The sequence below is a fragment of the Pecten maximus genome, chromosome 2, assembly GCF_902652985.1.
Source record: "Pecten maximus chromosome 2, xPecMax1.1, whole genome shotgun sequence".
NCBI classification, from domain to species: domain Eukaryota; kingdom Metazoa; phylum Mollusca; class Bivalvia; order Pectinida; family Pectinidae; genus Pecten; species Pecten maximus.
Genome location: NC_047016.1, coordinates 46,250,908 through 46,268,590, shown reverse-complemented (window position 1 = coordinate 46,268,590; position 17,683 = coordinate 46,250,908). Strand labels below are relative to the sequence as shown.

Sequence of the window (17,683 nt, the reverse complement as noted above, 5' to 3'; positions counted from 1 at the left end):
ATACTTTTCTCAGGTTGATTAAATCCATGTATTAACCGAAATCATAACCGTTTTATTATGAAATGACTATTCTGATTTTTAAAAATCGCTTCAATACTTGTACATGTAATGATGAAGATTGCTTTGTGAAGCATCTGTAATTAAACATCAAGCAATTAAACGTAAACTAATGCACAAACTGCATTCTTTGCACTTATTCTTTGATAATTTAATGGTCTTAAAACACTCGCAGTTATAGCTTGTCATGTTTCAATAGCGTGCGGGATATTTGACATTGATGGGCAATACCATGAGTAAGTAATTCATAGTTAATCTATTTGGAAACACTCGTTATCATCAGTTTATACCAGCTATTTCGCCCGGTTAGCCAATTTGACCTTTTTATCGGGAGTCACGTGATACCTTTTAGGCCAATAAGATAGCGTGAAAAATTTAATTTTGAAACGAGAGATCAAAGCGGGATCTTGGCGCCAGCAATTAAAAGATCTATATTTGTTCTTTGTATGCTCTCTAGTTCAATGATCTCATAACAAGGGCATAATTTGAACTAGGAGAGATTTTGTTTCATGTTCTTCAGTAAACCTATACAAAATGTGACCTTTGTCTTGTGACCTTGACCTTTAGTCAGCTGATTCCTTGTTTTATTCTGACGAGCTGTGCATCATAATATTATAACAAAACATTCATCAGTAAACAAAATACAAAATTTGACATTGACCTTTGACCGAGTGACTTTTCCATCTGACACCATGACCTTGACCTTTGGTCAGTTGACTCCTTGTTTAATTCTGAACAACTGTGCTTCACCATGTCATGACAAAATTGAAAAAGAAGAAAATGGGTCCTTGACAATTGACCCAGTGACCTTGACCTTTGATCAGTTGACTGCTTATTGATTTGACCAACTTTGCTTCATCATACGAGTATGTCTTAAGAAAATATTAATTAGTAAAAAGATACAAAACTTGGCCTTGACCTTTTGGCCTAATGATCTTGGCCTTTGACCTGAACTGAACATCTTCATCAAATGTCATGTAAATCGGTAAATAAATATATATATATCAGTTGGGAACAAAGTTTTTGGACGGACGGACAGACGGACGGACGGGCGGACGGACGAACAGAGTGATTACTACGGGGTGTCCATATATCCGATATGGGGCCCAAGTAGAAACCAAGTAGTCCAAGTAGGAACCAAGCAGGAACCAAGTAGTCCAAGTAGGAACCAAGTAGGAACAAAGTAGGAACCAAGTAGGAACCAAGTAGCAACCAAGTAGCAACCAAGTAGCAACCAAGTAGTCCAAGTAGCAACCAAGTAGCAGCCAAGTAGCAACCAGGTAGGAACCAAGTGGGAACCAAGTAGGAACCAAGTAGTCCAAGAAGGAACCAAGTAGAAACCAAGTATGAACCAAGTAGGAACCAAGTAGGAACCAAGTAGGAACCAAGTAGTCCAAGAAGGAACCAAGTAGAAACCAAGTATGAACCAAGAAGGAACCAAGTAGGAACCAAGTAGGAACCAAGTGGGAACCAAGTAGGAACCAAGTAGTCCAGTAGGAACCAAGTAGGAACAAAGTAGGAACCAAGTAGGAACCAAGTATGAACCAAGCATGAACCAAATATGAACCAAGTAGGAACAAGTAGGAACCAAGTAGGAACCAAGTAGGAACCAAGTAGGAACCAAGTAGTCCAAGTAGGAACCAAGTAGGAACCAAGTAGGAACCAAGTAGGAACCGAGTAGGAACCAAGTAGAAACCAAGTATGAACCAAGTAGCAACCAAGTAGCAACCAAGTAGTCCAAGTAGCAACCAAGTAGCAACCAAGTAGCAGCCAAGTAGCAACCAGGTAGGAACCAAGTGGGAACCAAGTAGGAACCAAGTAGTCCAAGAAGGAACCAAGTAGAAACCAAGTAGGAACCAAGTAGGAACCAAGTAGGAACCAAGTAGTCCAGTAGGAACCAAGTAGGAACCAAGTAGGAACAAAGAAGGAACCAAGCAGTCCAAGTAGGAACAAAGTAGGAACCAAGTAGGAACCAAGTAGGAACCAAGCATGAACCAAATATGAACCAAGTAGGAACAAGTAGGAACCAAGAAGGAACCAAGTAGGAACCAAGTAGGAGCCAAGTAGGAACCAAATATGAACCAAGTAGGAACCAAGTAGGAACCAAGTAGTCCAAGTAGGAACCAAGTAAGAACCAAGTAGGAACCAAGTAGGAACCAAGTAGAAACCAAGTAGGAACCAAGTAAGAACCAAGTAGGAACCAAGTAGGAACCAAGTAGTCCAAGTAGCAACCAAGTAGCAACCAAGTAGTCCAAGTAGCAACCAAGTAGCAACCAAGTAGGAACCAAGTAGCAACCAAGTAGCAACCAAGTAGTCCAAGTAGCAGCCAAGTAGCAAGCAGGAACCAAGTAGCAACCAAGTAGCAACCAAGTAGTCCAAGTAGGAACCAAGTAGGAACCAAGTAGGAACCAAGTAAGAACCAAGTAGGAACCAAGTAAGAACCAAGTAGGAACCAAGTAAGAACCAAGTAGGAACCAAGTAGGAACCAAGTAGGAACCAAGTAGGAACCAAGTAGGAACAAGTAGGAACCAAGTAGGAACCAAGTAGAAACCAAGTAGGAACAAAGTAGGAACCAAGTAGGAACCAAGTAGGAACCAAGTAGGAACCAAGTAGGAACCAAGCAGTCCGAGTGTCAGGACCAGGGGAAACCAACGGGAACCTACATATGAAGATTGGAGAAACACAAACACTTAACAGTTTTATTAATGTTTCCTGCGTTATTGTATCATATAAGAAAGAAAAAAGAAGACTCGGCACAAATCAAATATTCATAAAATGGTGTTTGTTGATCAAATCTCACTTCACAACATATATATATGTTATCTATTTTTCAAAAAGTGGCCAATCTGAAGCAGCGCTTACGTCGTCCCACTTATCGAACTTCCTCGTTGTATATTTAGCACTTTAAACAATAAGTGCAGGAACCGGTTTTATGTGTTTATGGTAATATACGGGTGTACTGTATTCCAGCTGCCCTCTACAATAATGTGTTCTGTGTATTCATACCATAATACGCAGTTGTCAACAATATTTGTATATATCTATTGCATGGTAATTTACAATATCTAGTAGAAATTCTGTGATATATTTGAAACGTCTTAAGAAATCTGTTTGGTCAAATAATAGACCATTGTGTTACATTGAACTTACCAATGATGTCTATCTTCAGAATTGACAAATTCAATTCAGAAACGCAAAAGACAAACAGCGTCTCAGGTGAATGTGTACATTGTACTGAAAGAAACTGGGAATATGCATCAACATATATATGTATGTAATAATATAGGTTTAAGTTAACAAGATATGCATTTCAATGTAAACGGCTTATAGACTCTTGCCGTGACTCAATACCAATTGTCTACCTCCAATACAGCGATCATTTTTACGTAGAATAATAAAACAAATATACCATGTAGATAATATTGTGAGAAATAAAGATAATTCAAAGATGAGGAGGCCGTGACCAGTGATATGTTTGGTTCAGTTTGATCGACTATTTACGACTTTACGTCCGTGAAACCGCCAAGGTCATATGAAGACCGTGTCCATGGACAACAGGGCCGCGAACAGACACTTTTATAGCGTTATCACACTGACATGACATCCGGGCCAGAGAAAACGCGGGCCATTGGACCAGGTTATCTAAAAATTGAAATTTCAAATGTTGATTTAGCTGAATTCAAATTGCATTCGCTTGATAAAGTCATAGGTTTACTTTTCTCAATATTTTCTAACGCCTTTTGATAATTTTTCTGTATGCCATTCGTTTTTCTAACAATACATACAGATATATTTTTCTCCGTGCATTTTGTATATTTCTATAAATTTCATATTTCTGATTCATATAGAAGATTTAAGTTTTCTTTATCCATTGTGTGGTTATGTCTGATTTTTTACGTCTCCCCGACTTTATTTCATACAATACACAAGTCTTGTTTCTGAACTATGTACAGGTATCCCCGGTATTCCTACCTTTGTGTAAACCTTCCATATAACACCGCTCTTGTTGTCGACGGGCCGCTCATTATATAACGTGTTTTGATTCCGTGATGCCAAACACGGCTTATTTACATTGCTCTAAAACATACTTGTTGACTCATTCCAATATTGATCCTCTTTACAAAATAACATACTATTCAAAACTACAACCCCATAATGTGGATAAAACAAAAGATCGAGTCAAACAAAGTTGTGCCGTTAAGATTGAGAATTGGTAAAGGTAGAAACACAGCGAATTCCAACGTGCAATGGAGACCGTTGAGGTTTTAGACAGAGAAGAAGATAAGCTGTTTCGTAGGGTAAAAATCTTCTGTTGTATCGGCGGTCATCTCCCCAGAACGAGAAACTTGGATGGTGACAACGGAACCATCACACATATCATATTAGTAAAATTATTAAGTGTAAACAATGTAAAAAAATAAAATAAAACTAGTATTTTTTTTCATTTAGCATTTAGACGGAAAAATTAAATAGTTGAATATTATTTTGTTAAACTATTGAGATGCACGTTTTTTTTTTGTTTTTTTGTTTTTGTTGTTTTTTTTTTTTAATGAGCTTAAAATATCACGTGATCACTCTCCGTTTTTCATATAATTGTACTGTTGAATATTTATGAATAATCATATTGTTATTTTCACTTATGGGCCGATAGGTCCACGGAATATAATGAACTGAATATGGATCCCGTCTGCCTTGATTTCAGAAAGATAGGAAATATTTCCAAAGGCGAAAAGGATGTCGAATACAAAACTTCCACAAAGTCCTTACCCATCAGTATCGCTCGAAACTCTTTTGTTGAAGTCACAGGGGAAAGTTTCATTTACATATCTGGATTATTACAAATACGCCGCATTCATTACGTTAATCCAATGGAACGTTTGTTTTTTGTCCTTTTTTTTTTTTTTTGCTGTTCTTTTTTTTTTTTTTTTGATCATCCATTTATTCAAATTTAAAGTCCTATACTAAGATTTTGTTTTCTTTGTCTTCATAAAATGACCGATTCCAATTACTTAAATACTGTAGCTGATAATTGCGGTATAATTTTTCATAAAATTGATTACTTATGAAACACTAGAACATCATTCCGTCTATTGTATCAGTTACGAATCCTACGCTTGTACATATTAGTTTAATTCCTGTATTTCATTATCATCGTATTACATACATGTTAAACAAGCATGCTAGGTATTGTTGAAGCAATGCATGTTCCCTACCGGCCCCCCGTTAAAAATAGTAGCAGTGACCTTGACCTTGACCCAGAAACCCTTAAACTCCATCTTGTCCGAGATATTTATGCCTTTTATCATTGTGTGAAGTTTGATTTAAATTGCACAAGGAATAAAACCACAAGAGCGATAACAAACCTTTGCGCCCCCCCCCCCCCCCCCCCCCCCCCCCCCCCGCAGCCTTGGGACAAATAAGGACATGCTTACATAAATAAATTTAGGACACCTTTTAAACACTTAAAGAGTGATACATGATACATTTCATTGCCTCAAGTTTGCTTTTTTTGTGTCACGTGTTTATGACATCATCACTATACCTTTGTACTATTTTGGAGAGAAGCCATTCGGCCATTGTAATCTCGTGACGGTTACCCAGGGAACTTGATTGGTCGGGTTTTAACCAATCACATGCCTCAACGGATCTACATAATATACTGTTTGTAACAATACGCGACATTAGTTTTTATCTTTTTCTTTTTTTTTTTATGTCAGAACAACTGTTGCGCACGAACGCCAGCGAAAACTAATAGAATAGGCGAAGCAATGAAGAAAAGAAAAACTCGTATACTGTTTACATTAACTAGAGAAGATTTTGAGAATACTGCATATTTGTGGCACAATTATATCATCTTACAATATCATTTTAAAGGGACATTCCTTTGTTTGAATAAAGTGTATGACACCAAAATGAAACTTAATGGGAAATGTGTATTCCCTCAAGTAGTAAAAGCTATAATCTTTAAATTGTTACAGCAGTTTTACTCTCAAGGGAAACCAAAATTTGTTTGTTTGTGTTTAACGTCCTATTAACAGCCAGGGTCATTTAAGGACGTGCCAGGGAGTACCCGGAGAAAAACCACCGGCCTACGGTCAGTACCTGGCAACTGTCCCAAGTGGGTTTCGAACTCGCAACCCAGAGGTGGAGGGCTAGTGATAAAGTGTCGGACACCTTAACCACTTGGTCAGCGCGGCCCCCGGGAACCAGAATGTTTCGAGATTTAAATCATAAGAGTTCTCAAAAGTATCACTAATTACCACAAAGTCAGACGTTATTTGTGTACGAAATGTCATTTTTCTGTAAATTTCAGCGTTAGTTATATTACTGGTAGGCATAAAAACTCATATAATCTTCATACATTTTATCAATAGAAACTTCGCACGTTTCTGATGTCCGAACGAAGGAATATCCCTTTAACAATGACAATTCACTACTTTACACTGATTTCCTGGTAAAGTTATCTATATTATGGAATTAATCTGTGGGGTAGGAGAGTCTTACATACAATACCCGGGAAACCGATCCTTACCTAAAATAAACAGGAATGCAGAGATTTACACATCAGATGAAACTTACACAACAGCTTGGACCGATTAGATTTCGGGCGATTAGTGATTTCCACGAAGTCTCGGTGACGTCATTCGTAAAAAATACCCGTATCAGTAACACCGTGTTACAGTCTCTCTCGTATGTGTATTGTTACGCAGTAGAATGAGTACAGGTTACGTATTTAAATATGCATACTTGTGTACAGTATTAAAGCATGATAATAGTTCATAGTATTAGACGTCCTTGTAAGCTTGTGGCTTCTGTCGACGCATCTTCATGGTTGTACACTCATTTGCAGGTTGCGCAGAGGACACGTATACAACTTTTATATATATACATTAGTAGCAAGAAGGTAAAAACTTTACTGGATGATTGACCCAATGCTTATTGAGCCTAGATTTAAAAGTATTAAGGGACGGGGAATCTACTACTGGTGTGGGAAGTCGATTCATATATTTACAATCCTATTTTTAAAAGCTTGTCCCCTAATATTAGTGTTGTACCTAATCTTTTTAAGTTTTTTGGAATTCCCTCTAGTATTAAGGTTATCAAGTGTAGGTATTACTTGTTGGTTAGATATGTCTAAATTGCTAATCAATTTATAGGTTTGAACCATGTCTGCTCTTAATCTCCTATATTCAAGTGATGGAAGTCCCAGATGACGCAGGCGTTCTGGATATGATAGATCTTTTAGTGATGGAACTAATTTAGTGGCCCTTCTCTGGATGTTTTCTAGTGACATTTTGTCTTTCTTTAACATAGGAGACCATGCAGTGATATTTGTTTCTAAATAGGGGCGTACTAGTGACTTGTAAAGGTTTAGAAACATTTCTACATTTATACAACTAAAGGTCTTGAATATTAGGCCCAAATTTCTGTTTGCCTTTTTGATTACTGTGTTAACTTGCTCACTGAATTTTAGATTTTTGTCTACAAGTACACCGAGATCTCTTTCGGATAAGATAAGGATCTGGGTTTTACGTTGTACTTTTCTACTCATTGTGCCTGTCATAGAATAAATCTTATCCTTTCTAACAATCCATGTTCATTTAAGAGTTCATACGTGCGTATCAAACATATTTGTTGAACGAACACTTTTGGCGCTACTCTGACATTCCAAATGAAAATATTCTCCATTTACCAATGGACGGTACGGCAAGAACAACCCGAACATGAAACGGTCTGCCAAATAGAAATCCGAAATGAAAAGGAAGGCGTGATTCGAAAAGGATACAGATTTTCATTGGAACCATTGAACATGTTATAAGACCAGTTGTTTCAGAAGAGAAAGCGTCTCTGCTTCATTGACGTCACACTCCATACAAATATACGTCAAATCCGTGTGATGTTGAATCCTCAAAATGAGTTCTAGAGTGTTGACAACGGAACTTTCGGACTTGTTGATAAATCTCTTTTTCATAAAACATTTGTGACAGAAATGAAATTCAGTTATACCTTATTTTCTGCTTCTTTTATTCCTCGTAGCTCTTAAGTTTAACCGTTGTGTCACGGAACACGTTTTATATCTTTTAAGCGGTCTATTTGAAGGATCTATGATTGACAATTATACTTGTCTCGTGATCTGGGTGCCAGAGAACTTGTTTGATCCAGTCAGTCCCAATCGCACGATATTGCGGTTCCAACCACACAGCATGAAATTATAGCCGAAAATCTATGTTTGCTGACCGAGATACAAAGTTCTTTTTAATTCTCCTCAATGTATAAGTACTGTATCATTGCCGGATTTCTTTTTAAATTTCATGCTTAAAATCTGTTGATATTGATCGACACAATGGCGGTGTAACCGTGTAGTAATTGTTCTGGTCTTGTCACGATTTGAAACATTTATAGCCATAAAAACGTGACTCGGAAACAAATGAATATCCGTCTCATGAAGAATTTTTATTACATAAAACTCACATATTTCAAAGGTATATAATATAGAAAAAAAAACTAGACGTAATGTAACGACCGTGAACTACCGGTTATCAATGGAAATTGCCAACTAATATCTCAACAATGTTTGGGTAAAAAACAGTAAGAAGGTATCCAGTCATTAACTAAATCCCATATCTTTATGTGAGATACTATGACTACCATTGTTGTTTGTTACCAAACATGTCCAATTCTTCTCGGCGGTTTCTGAATATGGTGCGATCGTTTACTTCAATGTTTTAAACATGTATTGACAGCGATATCTATTAATGGAAGTCTTTTGAATCCCGCACAATAAATTCGACAAAATACACACAGGTTTGTCAAAAAAGATCTTTATGTAAGAATTTAATTAGTTTGAAAATTGGATAATAGTTCAGTTTAGAAACCTTTAGAAATCTTAAAATACAGTAATCCTCGAGTCTGGAATCACACACGTGTTAACACTACCTTGGCATTGGTATTTACAACAGGTCAAACATTAACAAACACGAGTATAGCCTCACCATTGATCATACCCTCACAAGTGATCATACCCTCACGTACCCTCACCAATGACCATACCCTCACCTGTAATAATACCCTCACTAGTGAGTGTACCCTCACGTAGGGCCTACCCTCACCAGTGAGTGTACCCTCACCAGTAATAATACCCTCACGTACCCCCACAAGTGATCATACCCTCACCTGTGAGTGTACCCTTAGAAGTGATCATACCCTTACGTACCCTCACCAGAATGATGGTGAGGACTATTTCAGTCTGGTCAACTTTTATATGCTCACACCTCAGCAGCTACAACCAAATCTTATCATTCTATGGTGATCACCAGAAAAAAAGACCTATGCAAAAAGGCATCATCGACTTGTCTCTTGCCCTGCAGGTAGGGCGTAAGAATTGTACCTGCTGCCCCCATTGCATGATCGTAAGAGGCGACTCAATTTGGGATCTGATCTTTACTCTTCTTTCTTAACAACTTTCTTCTTCCTAATGTCTCCCTTGACGATGCCTCACTTTTGGCCTTTTGTTGAGCGTTCGCCCCTGTGAGGAAGGCTTTGGGTTCTGTTCCCTGGCCGAGACATACCTTAAAAATGGTAGTTGCTATTCCTGCTTAGCGCTCAGCATACTAGTATTTGTAGTTGGATGACTGGTTCGCCTGTTGTCAGTATAATGTGACCGGGTAGGGTGTGCTGCTGGGTGTCTTTGGCAGTATGCTTCAGTGAGGTAGCACTATAAATCGGCAAAAGTTCCGGCCTATCACAAGGAGACTTAACACGAACATACCGCAGCCTCCCAAAACACACATACGCACTTATCACACGCATGCATTTACGGATATGAAGTTTCCGGAAAGTTATTCCGGAGACGACCGTAGCTATAGAGAAAATGACTAAAACCTCACAACACTTTTACCGGTGTGAGATTTCCTTTCGTGGATATAACCCACTCCTAACAATCTTATGACGTCACAGAGACATCAAGATGACGTCAGACAAACAATTAAAAAGTGTCCACGTCAACAATGTCTCATCTTGTTCGATAGAGGATCTCAGCTATCTGGATCAGACTCTCAGCACGCCTCGTTTTGTCGAGATAAGAATAATCTCTTTTTGTTTGAGGTTGCTTTGGTTTATTTTGTTTAACGTCCTATTAACAGCCAGGGTCATCTAAGGACATGCCAGGTTTGGAGGTGGAGGAAAGCCGGAATACCCGGAGAAAAATCACCAACCTACGGTCAGTACCTGGCAGCTACCCCACGTAGGTTTCGAACTCGCAACCCAGAGGTGGAGGGCCAGTGATAAAGTGTCGGGACATCTTAACCACTCGGCCAGCGTGGCCCCATAGGTTAAGGTCTTCTATCACATCATAAAAATGGGGTAAAATATGTTTTAAAGTTTTACACGGTTTTCTGTTTGATACCGGTCGTACGGTCTTCATCGCTCCGACATGTCCTCCTGGTACGATATATGTGGGGATCTATACCATTAACCTATACCATTATGAGGATATGGACACTTCTCGATATCAATCTAGAGAGAGACCTACTTCAACGGTACGTCCTCTCCGTCCAAATCAAGGATGTTGTGTAAATACTAATGTGTACCGGAGGTAGGAATGTATTTGTGCGTACAATAATGTGTATAGTCTGCATTTACGCCCATCCCATAATTTTTTTTTATCTTTCACAAACTACCGGGAGATACGATGGTGTCGGCTGATGTGACTACTTTCAATCACATGACACAAAATATGTTATCGTTGACAAATATATGTTGTGATTGAACGACGATAATCGTAAGTCTGCACGTAACAGGTAAAGGTAGCATTCAAGTAAAATCACAGGTCCCCATGAATATGGTGGTTTTAGAGCCAAACATGGCCTTGGGTATGCAGGTTTTGGAGCCAATCATGGCCTTGGGTATGCAGGTTTTGGAGCCAATCATGGCCTTGGGTATGCAGGTTTTGGAGCCAATCATGGCCTTGGGTATGCAGGTTTTGGAGCCAATCATGGCCTTGGGTATGAAGGTTTTGGAGCCAATTATGGCTTTGGGTATGGAGGTTTTGGCTCACATTGGAATATGTTTTTTCTTGCATGCGAAAATATTTTGTCTAGCGGTCGCCACCTATTATTTGGCGGCCGACACAGAATATCTGGCAGCGAATCAGCAGATTTAGCGTGCAGATATTATATATTAAAAGATAAAAAAAATTGCATTCGCCTGATAACGATATGGCGGCCGCCACTACTAAAAAATATTTTCGCATGCAAGAATCAGCCAGCTATACATGTTTCTGTGCTTGTAACACGACATGCTATATACTGGTCTGTTTCGGTTTTATTTCTGTATATTGACGTTAAAATACAAATGTCTATTGTATTCTAAATATCTTAAATCAGCAGACACAGACGAGACATGTTACCCTCTCCTCACTAGGTGCTGCTGTTCTGGACGACAGGGTATCTATGGCCACAGGGACTTGAGAATTAGTTAGTCTATATGTAATACTGTTACTAATTATCAAGTCCCTGTGGGCAAAATGCTGTATTTAAAAGCGGGCTGAAATTAGCAGCGGATGCGTTATTTGAATCCCCAATAACGAATAACGAGTCCGCTGCTAACTTCAGCCCGCTGTATTTAAAGACACTTTTTACACTCGTGAAAGTACCGAACACGTGTCACGCAGACATAAGTAAATGCTGTCTACTGGTTTAATTTGTTGTCCAAGGTTACATAGCTTTACGATATCCTTGACATTTTGGATTTAAATAGATCTCGTTACATTAGTTTAGAGATTAACCGAACCGCAACTAATTCAAATTACGTAAATAGCGATCTCACACATTGACATTATCTTAAGTTTTTAACGACATATGGTAATGATAATCAGCGACGAAAGACGCCCTCCAAATTTTGCCATTATTTATCTTTATTCTCTCTCTCTGAAAACATTATAGTTTGGTATAAGGACTCCACTCCGGAATACTGAAAAAGAATATTTGGTCTAACACATACTGTGAATAGTGCTGTACAAACCAACATACTTTATATATACCTATCAATGATAACCAATTATCGGTTTTGTCTTTACAGTTTTTCGACAAATCTGACTTCGATAAGTAGGATGTCCACGTCCGTTTTCAGTCCGAAGAATACGTCAGTCCGGATAGTTAGAAAATTGATAGAAAAACGTTAAAACATGAGTAACACAGCTCCCAGAGTACTGTGTAATCCCGTCAGCTCCCGGACTGACATGTAAACGAGACAATAACCGACCAGCTTGTCTAGTATCCAGTGTTCGGACTATTGTAAATACCAGACCATGTCCGGACGAGTATGTCTAATACCCAGTGTTCGGATTAACGTGTATATGAAACATGTCTGGTAGCGTCTATAATATCCAGTCTAGTATACAGTGTCCGGACGAGCTGTTCTCGTACCCAGTGTTCGGACTAACGCGTCTACAATGTCCAGTCTAGTGCACAATCTAATATTTAGTGTCCGGACGAGCTGTTCTCGTACCCAGTGTTCGGACTAACGCGTCTACAATGTCCAGTCTAGTGCACAATCTAATATTTAGTGTCCGGACGAGCTTGTCTCGTACCCAGTGTTCCGACTAACGCGTCTACAATATCCAGTGTAGTGCACAATCTAATATTTAGTGTCCGGACGAGCTTGTCTCGTACCCAGTGTTCCGACTAACGCGTCTACAATATCCAGTGTAGTGCACAATCTAATATTTAGTGTCCGGACGAGCTTGTCTCGTACCCAGTGTTCGGACTAACGTGTCTACAATGTCCAGTCTAGTGCACAATCTAATATTTAGTGTCTGGACGAGCTGTAGTACACAATTTAGTAGACAGTGTCCGGACGAGCTTGTCTAGGCTAGTACCTAGTGTTCGGACTAACAGTGTCTGGTAGCTCATTATAATATCAAGTCTAGTAGACAATGGTCGGACGAGCTTGTCTTGTACCAAGTGTTCGGATTAACGTGTGCAGTGTTCGGACAAACAGATATACGGGACAATGTCCGGACGAGCTTTCTAGTACTCAGTGTTCGGATTAACGTACCAGTGATCTAACCAACAGGTATACGGGGCGATGGCCGGACGAGCTCGTCTAGTATCCAGATCTCTGATTAACAAGTATACGGGACTATGTCCGGACGAGCTCGTCTTTTATCCATATCCGGACTAACGAATGTATGTGAGTCAGTACTAATGACAAGGTACTTTCATACCCTGTCCCAAATCAACCTTTTAATCATTTTACAACACAATGGGCCTTATTACTGGCAATGTCAGACACATTATATGGCGACCGGGACATTTGTAACCAAGTGGAACGTGTATCGAATGCAATACAGACTACGTACATATCCGGTACAGACTCTACAAAGGCAGATATATATCATATAGCAAATCCAACTCATATGTCAAAACATGCATTATAGTAGAAAAAATTAATAAAAAGCGAAAAATATGGAAAAGAAAGATGACTTACTCTATTTCACAGTATTGCCCCGGAGATATACAACATCGTTTCCCTCCTTTTTTGACCGATTTTCCCCGGTCGGTGTTGACATGAACAGGTGACTTTCCTTTCAATGTCTCGGCGGTCAAGCTCCATAAGAACTTATCTGGTGTTGCTACTGCCCAGTTCATCATTGCTAGTGTCCACGCAATTCTGACCAGTTCTGTATGAAACACCTGGCGTTTTCAGTCTTATACAACCCATACCAGGAAGTGATCGCATGGGTGGCTGCCCAGGCGAGCGGGATAGGTAACCTAATATGTCTTGTGTATTTAAATAGAAGTTACTGTGAACTATTTCCACAGGGCGTTTGCTTCTGGTTAGTATTAATAGAAAACAAGAAATATCTTTAAAAAAGAGATCCCAGAGGGATCTTGGCGCCCACCATTGAATGATCTTTATAGGTTCCATGTCAGATTGATCTTTTCTCTACTTTTCCCTTCTTCTAAGTCTTACTAATCTGTGTAAATTCAGAAACAGCCCTCTAGATCTAGTACTTTTCAAACAAGGGGTACCTATATATAAAATTTAAGATTTAGCGATAATGGCTGTCTGTCGGCCATGTTGTTTTCCGATTGGTCCCAAAATGCAATACCAGGGACCAAGGGGAACCTACATATGAAATTTGAGAAAGATCCCTTCAGTACCTTCTGTACAATAGCGATAACAAACTTCAATTTTCAAAATACAAGATGGCTGCCTGTCAGCCAGGTTGTTTTCTGACTGGTCTCAAAATCCAATATGTATAACTAGACACAGAGGGCAACCTACAAATGAAATTCAGAAAGATCCTTTCAGCAATTTCTGATAAATAGCGATAACAATCTTCAAATGTCAAAATCCAAGATGGCTGCCTGTCGGCCATGTTGTTTTTCGATTGGTCTCAAAATGCAATATGCATAACTACGCACTGAGGGAAACCTACATATGAAATTTGAGAAAGATCCCTTCAGTACTTTCTGAGAAATAGCGATAACAAACTTCAATTGTCAAAATCCAAGATGACTGCCTGTCGGCCATGTTGTTTTCCGAATAGTCTCAAAATGCAATATGCATAACTAGGCACAGAGGGGAACCTACATATGAAATTTCAGAAAGATCCCTTCAGTACTTTCTGAGAAATAGCGATAACAAACTTCAATTGTCAAAATCCAAGATGGCTGCCTGTCGGCCATATTGTTTTCAGATTAGTCTCAAAATGCAATATGCATAACTAGGCACCGAGGGAAACCTACATATGAAATTTCAGAAAGATCCCTTCATAAGTATCTGAGAAATAGCGATAACAAACTTCAATTGTCAAAATCCAAGATGGCTGCCTGTCGGCCATGTTGTTTTCCAATTGGTCTCAAAACGCAATATGCATAACTAGGCACCAAGAGGAACCTTTATATGAAATTTAAGAAAGATCCCTTCATAAGTTTCTGAGAAATAGCGATAACAAACTTCAATTGTCAAAATCCAAGATGGCTGCCTGTCGGCCATGTTGTTTTCCGATTGGTCTCAAAATGCAATATGCATAACTAGGCACCAAGGGGAATCTATATATGAAATTTGAGAAAGATCCCTTCAGTACTTTCTCAGAAATAGCGATAACAAACTTCAATTGTCAAAATCCAAGATGGCTGCCTGTCGGCCATGTTGTTTTCCGATTGGTCTCAAAATGCAATATGCATAACTAGGCACCAAGGGGAACTTACATATGAAATTTGAGAAAGATCCCTTCAGTACTTTCTCAGAAATAGCGATAACAAACTTCAATTATCAAAATCCAAGATGGCTGCCTGTCGGCCATGTTGTTTTCCGATTGGTCTCAAAATGCAATATGCATAACTAAGCACCAAGGGGAGTCTACATATGAAATTTGAGAAAGATCCCTTCAGTACTTTCTCAGAAATAGCGATAACAAACTTCAATTGTCAAAATCCAAGATGGCTGCCTGTCGGCCATGTTGTTTTCCAAGATGGCTGCCTGTCGGCCATGTTGTTTTCCGATTGGTCTCAAAATGCAATATGCATAACTAGGCACCAAGGGAAGCCTACATATGAAATTTGAGAAAGATCCCTTCAGTACTTTCTCAGAAATAGCGATAACAAACTTCAATTGTCAAAATCCAAGATGGCTGCCTGTCGGCCATGTTGTTTTCCGATTGGTCTCAAAATGCAATATGCATAACTAGGCACCAAGGGGAACCCACATATGAAATTTGAGAAAGATCCCTTCAGTACTTTCTGAGGATTAGCGATAACAAGAATTGTTTACGGACGGACGGACGGAGGGACGGACGGACGGACGGACGACGGACCACGGACGCAGGGCGATTTGAATAGCCCACCATCTGATGATGGTGGGCTAAAAAGATAAACGGCATAGTTTTAATGCTGGTGGTTATAATGTAAAACTGCTGGTGAAATAACGAACTAAAGCGATTCAGCACGGATAACAAAATTAGATCAGTTTAAATCATTTTTGGTAATAATAAGACTACATTTGAATCAGGAATATGATTTTATTATTCAGCTTGCATTCAATCTTATTTTTGTTTCGTTTTTAACTGCATATCTGCATTTTGCATTTACGGCTACATTGACCAATCACATACTTCATCTTGACCTGTAACACCACCTGTCTCGTAATATCCGGGTCCAAAAGAATATTACAAGGCTATGCCGAAAAATATTAGCCCCTACTCCTAGTATATCACTCATATACTTATATACTCATACTATATCAAGTATGAGTAGGGTCTAATATTTTTTTCCTATTTATTTACCAGCCAGAAACAGACGCCTATGGATATACACAATCGATCCTTGTGAAAAAATATAAAACTAGAAAATACCTGTATTACACGAATTCTCTCGCTCCAATGAAGATAACTTGGTGTTAGGCCACACCAAATTAATCAGTTGTTCTTCGGGAAACTGGTAAAAAAAATTGGGGCGAGCGAGCGAAATTTTTTTTTCTAGCAAAAAATTTCCATTTAGAGATTTGAAGAGGCGAAGCGTTCAAATGATGTGCGAGCGATATTTTTTTCCATTATTTTTTTTTCATTAAATGTTGGAAATAAACTGAATACCATATTGAACAGATGTTTGTGTCTATTTGTGATCAATTCAAGTACATGTATATCATGAAGTGATTTCATACACAAATAACTAAACAATTGTATGTAAAATCCAACAACAATTTAATACCTGATCTACTTGATCAAATCAAACTTAACACAGTTCTCTCATTTGTATGGAACAAATACCGGTATAATAGAAAATAATGTATAAAACAAAAGAAAATTGGCACAGAAAAAACAAAATCACTATATCATATATAATTATCTGGAACAAAAATAATAATACCATATAAAACAACAGAAAATTGGCATATTAGAAACACAATCATTAAAATGTATATGGCTGGGAATTCAGCATCTATCAAATATAATTGACTTGTATTTAACAGTAAAACTAAGGGCTTTTCCAGTAAAACATCTACCCTACCCCAGGAGTCCAGTTTGTTTTAGGGGTACCACCCAAAGAATTTATTTAATTAATTTTAATACACAGAAGTAATTGGAGCGAAATCTAACCATGGACAGAGGTGAATTGTTTTGGAATCCTGGGGTCATTTAGATATTTTAATGGAATAGCCCTAATACTAAGTCAAGAGGACAACTGTGAAATGATGAAATTGGAATAAAATAATTCCACATTTTCTGATTATTATTATGGAATACAAATAAAAAAAATATCACATAGGTACTGACCTTATTTAACAAAAAATATCTTCAAAATAAAATAAATACTTTACAAAAAATTTCCAAGGTGGTAGTTTCCAATTATTGTATATAATGACCCATGTATTGTATATACCATTGATAATAAAATACTGTTTAAACCAAGGTGGTAGTTAATACTGCGGATAAAAAGGTCATAAAACGTTTCATTGTTCTCCGCTTCGATCGCTGTATTTACATTAGTGCACCCGACCCCCTCTGTACACTTACTATAAAAATACCCATACTATTCCAAGAATTTACAGCAGACTATCCTCTACTCCTATACGTATATGAGGTCTTATTCCACCTGATTACATTGGTGGATATCGTTAC

The 17,683-nt window shown here is 38.4% G+C and overlaps 1 protein-coding gene across 2 annotated transcripts in view; it reads right to left on the bottom strand.

The window, feature by feature from the left end:
- LOC117322272 (protocadherin Fat 4-like) overlaps positions 1-13,738 on the bottom strand; it is a 38,596-nt gene extending 24,858 nt beyond the window's left edge. For both annotated transcript variants that reach the window (XM_033877082.1, XM_033877083.1), the window contains exon 1: positions 13,546-13,738. The gene's annotated coding sequence lies outside the window, so the exon portion shown is untranslated. The remainder of the gene's footprint in view (positions 1-13,545) is intronic.
- Positions 13,739-17,683: the final 3,945 nt, after the last annotated feature.